Source organism: Berghia stephanieae, chromosome 15 (assembly GCF_034508935.2).
Source record: "Berghia stephanieae isolate SIO BIC M18660-M18661 chromosome 15, UCSD_Bste_1.3, whole genome shotgun sequence".
Lineage (NCBI taxonomy): Eukaryota > Metazoa > Mollusca > Gastropoda > Nudibranchia > Aeolidiidae > Berghia > Berghia stephanieae.
In genome coordinates this window covers 9,292,751-9,298,993 of record NC_088374.1, presented here as the reverse complement: position 1 = coordinate 9,298,993, position 6,243 = coordinate 9,292,751, and the positions used below count along the sequence as shown (strand labels likewise).

Sequence of the window (6,243 nt, the reverse complement as noted above, 5' to 3'; positions counted from 1 at the left end):
GTTTTGAGAGTTTTTGCCAAGACGAATGTTAAATTGATCGATATTTCAAGGACGAGTTTTCTGGTCCATTTTTTTAAAAATACGAGTTTTTACAGAGTAATCGACTTTGGCTGGTTAATGGTTAAGCCAGTCATAATTGGACACACCCTCTACCCTCCCTCGTGTGTTCACGTTGTGTCAAAATGCACATAAACAAAAATCACGCACGTATACACATATTGAGGGAGCGAGAGAGATGGAGTATGTGTGTGTGTGGGTGGGGTTGTGTGTGTGTGTGTGTGTGTGTGTGTATGTATGAGAGAGATATAGAAAAAGATAGACACACAACGAGAGAGAGAGGGAGGGAGAGAGAGAGAGAGAGAGAAAGAGAGAGAGAGAACGAGAGAGAGAGAGAGAACGAGAGAGAGATAGAGAGAAAGAGAGACACACAACGAGAGAGAGAGAGAGAGAGAGGGAGATAGAGAGAGGGGGGGAGGGGGGTTCGAAAGAACGAGAGAGAGAGAGAGAGAGATAGAGAGAGGGGGGGAGGGGGGTTCGAAAGAACGAGAGAGAGAGAGAGAGAGAGAGAGAGAGAGAGAGAGACCGGAGGAGGGGGGATAAACCGAGAGCGAAAGAGAGATAGAGAGAAAGATAGATAGAGAGAAAGATAGATAGATAGATAGATAGAGAGAGAGAGAGGAAGATATATATATATATATATATATATATATATATGTATATATATATATATATATATATATATATATATATATATATATATATATATATATATATATATATGATTGCACTTAATTAAATATAACGATTATCCACTGGAAACATCGTGCTATGAAATATTACAGAGTGTTATCTCCCAATGATGGAGCTGTGTGCATTTAACATTTAATGATAATTATATCATAAGTTGAAATACAGGCCCTAGTACACCGCGATAGCTGCTATTAGCTGCTGGGGACTGTAAATTGTAAATAATAATAAACAAAAGGTAGGGTGCCCGATTTCGACACACTTGTGTTGTTTTTTTCTGTGTATGTGTGTTGTGTGTTGTGTGCTTTGTTTAAAACCTTGCCACTCGTTTTATTTTCAAGCTATCGACGAGCTCTTTGTACCATCAAATTAAATAGATAAATGGTTTTTCGTTAATTTCTTGTAAATGAATATGTTCTACTTTTCCATTTACGCTCGCCATTCGCATTTTTTATTTTTTGAGGTGTGTAAATTATTTTCTTCTCATGGTGTCATGTGTGGCGTAGTTGCACACATAATATGTAATGGCTTATGATTGTGTATAGTGGCTTTTTGACAGATGGTAATGTTATTCCTTTGCGTTGTGTTGTAGATGTTAATAATGAATAATGACGAAAGAGTTCAAGGGCCAATGATGATAATTGAATGTACGACATCAAGTCATTCAAATAAAAGTCCAGATTCCAAGTTTCATTTCTTACTGCTTTATTTGTTGTGATGAATTCCAATTCCAAATCAAATAGCATGGTCACAGTTCAATCAGTTTCATAAATTCCAAATCCGTAAAATCAATCCAAATGTACATACATTTTGCCTAAGTAACCATTTTCAATATACGTGGAATATTTCTAAGTCCGTAAATTCAAATAAATTATAGTGAGCACAAAAGGTTTAAAGTGTGCAGCTCATCATGAAATCGAAAAGAATAATATCACATGTAGAATAGAAACACTCTGTTTTGAACCCTACCGTAAAACTATCCCACAATTCTATCTGGCCACTCCTACTGATTTTGACATCCCTACAAAACCTGCCTCTTTCAAGTAATGGCTGCCTCTATTCTCCCCCTCCCCCTCCCCCCCCCCCCCCCCCCCCCCCCCCCCCCCCGGCCGATTGGATTACCGAAAAAAACGTCGCCGGCTTTTTGCAATTTGGATTTGATTGATTTTTTTTTTTAATTGTGCAACTTGTGACAAGAAACTTAACAAATTACTGCATAACAACCTTTGGATTAAACATACAACAATTGTGGACTACTTTTTATACTATTATGAAGACTAGCATCCCGGGGGAGAGAATAGTCACTTCGTTCGAGTAATAGCGATTCATACACAACTTGTAGATTAAAAACAACAAGAATTTTCTCGAATATTACTATCAACTATTCAAACCCCGCCTTTTATGACATAAAAGTACTTTGATAAATGACAGCATATTATGTATAACAACCAAAAATTGCATCAATCTGTTGCTGATAACCGCTGAGATTTTTACGTATCCCCTGAGTTTCAACGACATTGTTTTGTGGACACAACCGAGAATAAATGCAATCTCCTGCAGCTACCCCCATTGTTCTTTCTAATATTTACCGTGTTTTATTGTCATGTTTTTCTTAAAACTCTTGCGTAGATTTCGTGCATAAGCTTACTCTCTTACACATGGGCAAGGACTTAATTTCGACATTGGAGCTCTAAATTCGACACTCAAGTGGCCCTAATGTCAACACCTACGTCACGAGTTCTACACATGCAGGAGCGCATCCTAACTGGGGTAAAAAGGTCTAATGCTCTCATTTCAATATATTAGATTTTTAACTCATCAAAATATTTATCATGATATAAAATGTCCCTAACCCTCTCCTTACCAACTATAGGAAAATCGTCACATTCTTTACGATACAACCAACATTTTTCTTATTCAAATTTCTTTTGTACATCATAAATTTTAAAGAAAATGAACACAGTGTATTGAAGAGCACGTTTTGCCAAAGAAATGATGTATCGTAAGAACTTACTGTTATTTTGTTTGAGTGATCAAAGCTATGTTTTTGTGTTAGTTGGGTGTGAAGTTTTGGTGAAAATTCTGAAAATGGCTGGTAAAGAGAGGGTTAAGTATGTACTGTACTACTTCTTCTTCCTCCTACTCCTCCTCCTCCTCCTGCTCTTCCCGCTCCCCCTCCTCCTTCTTCTTCTTCTACTTCTTCTTGCTCTCTCTCTCTCTCTCTCTCTCTCTCTCTCTCTCTCTCTCTCTCTCTCTCTCTCTCTAAAACACACACACACCATTTTATATACGTGCTGCGAATGGCCATAATATTCAATAATTTAACACAAGATACGTTGCAATTAAAAATAACAGTTGAGCTATTATGTATATAGCGCAATATCCACCAAACGTGCTCAAAACGCTTTGCAAATGGTCCCTGACCAACAGCAACACGTAACATAAATAATGAGACATGACGCCTGTTAGGCGACCATACCTTTTTTTTCCTACAGAAAAAAGGCTGTTAACGGCCAGGTACTCTTTTTACACATGACTATAGTGAGAGAATGTGAGAAAAGTCTTTTCCAAGGACTCAACTATGCGACGAGCGAGGCTCGAAGCCAGGACCTTCCGATCCGAAAGCGAGTGCCACACCACATGGCAACATAGCGCATGACCCTGATTTCGACAGTCTCTTTACACAGGATTCTTTGTTATTCAACTGTATAGAGATACGGTAACAACCACCTATCTCAATGCTTGTTATGTCGGAGTACAAAAGTTGATTTGAATCGATTTGGCCCAGTAGTTGTTTTGTTTTTGTTTGTTTGTTTTTTAATTTTTTTTTATAGCCTACTTCAGCCTCGAGGAATCTCGATAGCTCATTTGGTAGAGCACTCACTTCAACAAGCAAAGGGACCGTGATCGATCCCGGGGGGGGGGGGGGGGAATCCAATTTTTTTTGATCCCACCTTTGACCTTTCGCCTCAAAACGGTATTAAGTCGGGTTGGTTCAGATGTTATAAATTGAATTTATAGCCAGAAATATCAGACTTGTCGTGTTGAGATTGTATGTTTTATTGGGTAGAATGGCAACCATATTTTAGGGTACTTATGCCAACAATTTATATTTTTGACCAGTTTAAAATTAAATTCGGCTTTTAAGCATATTGGTTCGTTCCGACATAATACCGTTTTGAGACGATGGGTCACATTTATGCAATGGCTGGCACAACACCCGTACACTGAACGTCTTCGTCAGGGGCCAGCTTCTACCATATTATTATGAGTATGAGCCGAATCCGAGGTACCTGGGGGTGATACTGGACAGCAGCCTTACATATATATATATAGGGAATGAGATTAGCGGAAGAGTAGCGTCCCTTGATTGGACGTCACCATAGTCTGTGACGTCACCAGAGGAAAAGTTATTAAAGAGAGAACGTCATGTTGGTTGTGCGCATGCGTCTCTCTAATAACTTTTCCGCCGGTGACGTCACAGACTATGGGTGACGTCGAATCAAGGGACGCTACTCTTCCGCTAATCTCATTACTTATAGGGTCCATCTCGAAGGTGTTGCCCGGAAGATACAGAAACTAAACAGTCTTCTGAGGAAGCTGGCTGGGAATAACTTGGGGTGCTGATCAAGCAATGAGAACTTCAGCTCCACACTATGCTATTCCACCGCTGTGTACTGCCATGGTGTGCGGTAGCATCATAGAGAATACAGGACCTCCTTGTCTGTGGGTAGCACCAAGAACGTTGAGAAGGTTGATGTAACACTTCGCAAGTCCATGAAATATCGTGTCGGGAACGCTGGAAACAACGTCTAGAGAATGTGGCCCTGTAATAATAATAATAATAATAATAATAATAATAATAATAATAATAATAATAATAATAATAATAATAATGATAATGATAATAATAATAATAATAATAATAATAATAATAATAATAATAATAATAATAATAATAATAATAATAATAATAATAATAATAATAATAAAAATCATAATAATCATACATATCACTTTTTGTTTGCAAACATTTCTATTTAGCCTATGTTTATTATAATATTTGTTCGAGCAACGTAAACCATAAAGATTTTCCATTTTTGTTATTAATACTATTTATATATGAAATATTTCAACTTGATCGTTTGTACGGTGAGATGAAAACCGTTTAAAAAAATTGTTTTTTAAAAATATTTTTTCCAAATTATTATTACAAACGTTTTCTTAGCTTTACCAACATGTAGGCCTATTTATTTTCATGTCTAATAACCCAAGTTGTTATGGGCTCACATTGTTGTAAGGAAATACTCTCAAAACAAACGCAAATTGTTGTCCATTAGAGAAATATTAAGACAAGCCCATAATTGCGTTCGGTTATCAGAACTGCAATCTATGTTCTTTGTACATCAGTTAAGTTCTACCAACTGTGGTAGAAGTCTTTTTACTATCTACCCATGATGGTAAAAGTCGTTCGACTAACCTCAAATTGTAGGTAATGAAATCAGGGTGGCCAGATTATTTTCAGGCATTCTGCCAACTGGATTTAAAAATCTGCCAAACCGTACTATTTATCGTACAGCCTTTGTAAACTCATCAGTTTTGTTAAACAAAAAATTCGCAAGGCCGATGTCAGAATTTTTTTTTTTTTCATTTCCCAAGTTAAAAAAAAATCACTTATACATAAACATTGCCATGGAAAACGTGGAGTAGACCTATACATTCATTCCTAGGCCTCGGAAAAAAAAAAAAATCTGCCCAAAATCTGCCAAACTGCCGAAGCGTTTTTTTCTGCCAGACTTCAAATTCTGCAAAAAAAAAAAAAAAAAAAGGATATTTGGCATAAAATCTGCCAAATTGGCAACCTGGAGTGGATCGCCTACTTGTTGTAGCTGACTTGAAATATGAGTTATTTACCTTGATCCAATATGGCTGCCAAGATTTGTTTTACTTCTGAGTTATTTTGTTTGGATAATTTTTTTAAAGACTTGCTCAAGTAATGTTAATGCATTCTGCTATTCTGCAAGTGCAGAATAAATTATACATGTGATTGCATTTTATAAAGTAAGTCACAATCGAAATACATAGATATATAGTCTAGTAATAATATGACATTGAGCACAACAACAATTCAACAATAATGCCTGCCTGCTGTGGCGATCATCACTGTGTACTGTGTCAACATCACTCACTACCAGATCTAGACTTTTGACTATCTAATGTCACTATCTTACGCTACACTCTGTTGTTTTTACACAGCCTTACTCTTGTTGAGCTGATCTTTTTGGGAATTTGAATTAATTCTGCGGATCCGGATTTGGAATATTTTCCAGTCGCTGTGATTATCCCCAGACACCTGTCTGGGGATAACGAATTTTCATTATCCCCAGACGCATATTTGAAACTCCGCTCTTTTAAACAATTATCCACATTCCAGAATATGGAATGTTTCCAGATGCACATAGAAATAAGGAAAGTTAATAAAATATCTATAAAAAC

At 36.9% G+C, this 6,243-nt stretch overlaps 1 protein-coding gene across 2 annotated transcripts in view; it reads left to right on the top strand.

Annotated features, from left to right (window-relative positions):
• The first annotated feature begins 5,646 nt into the window (after positions 1-5,646).
• The window catches only part of LOC144960670 (uncharacterized), a 20,678-nt gene continuing 20,081 nt past the window's right edge, over positions 5,647-6,243 (top strand). For both annotated transcript variants that reach the window (XM_078893953.1, XM_078893952.1), the window contains exon 1: positions 5,647-5,808. The gene's annotated coding sequence lies outside the window, so the exon portion shown is untranslated. The remainder of the gene's footprint in view (positions 5,809-6,243) is intronic.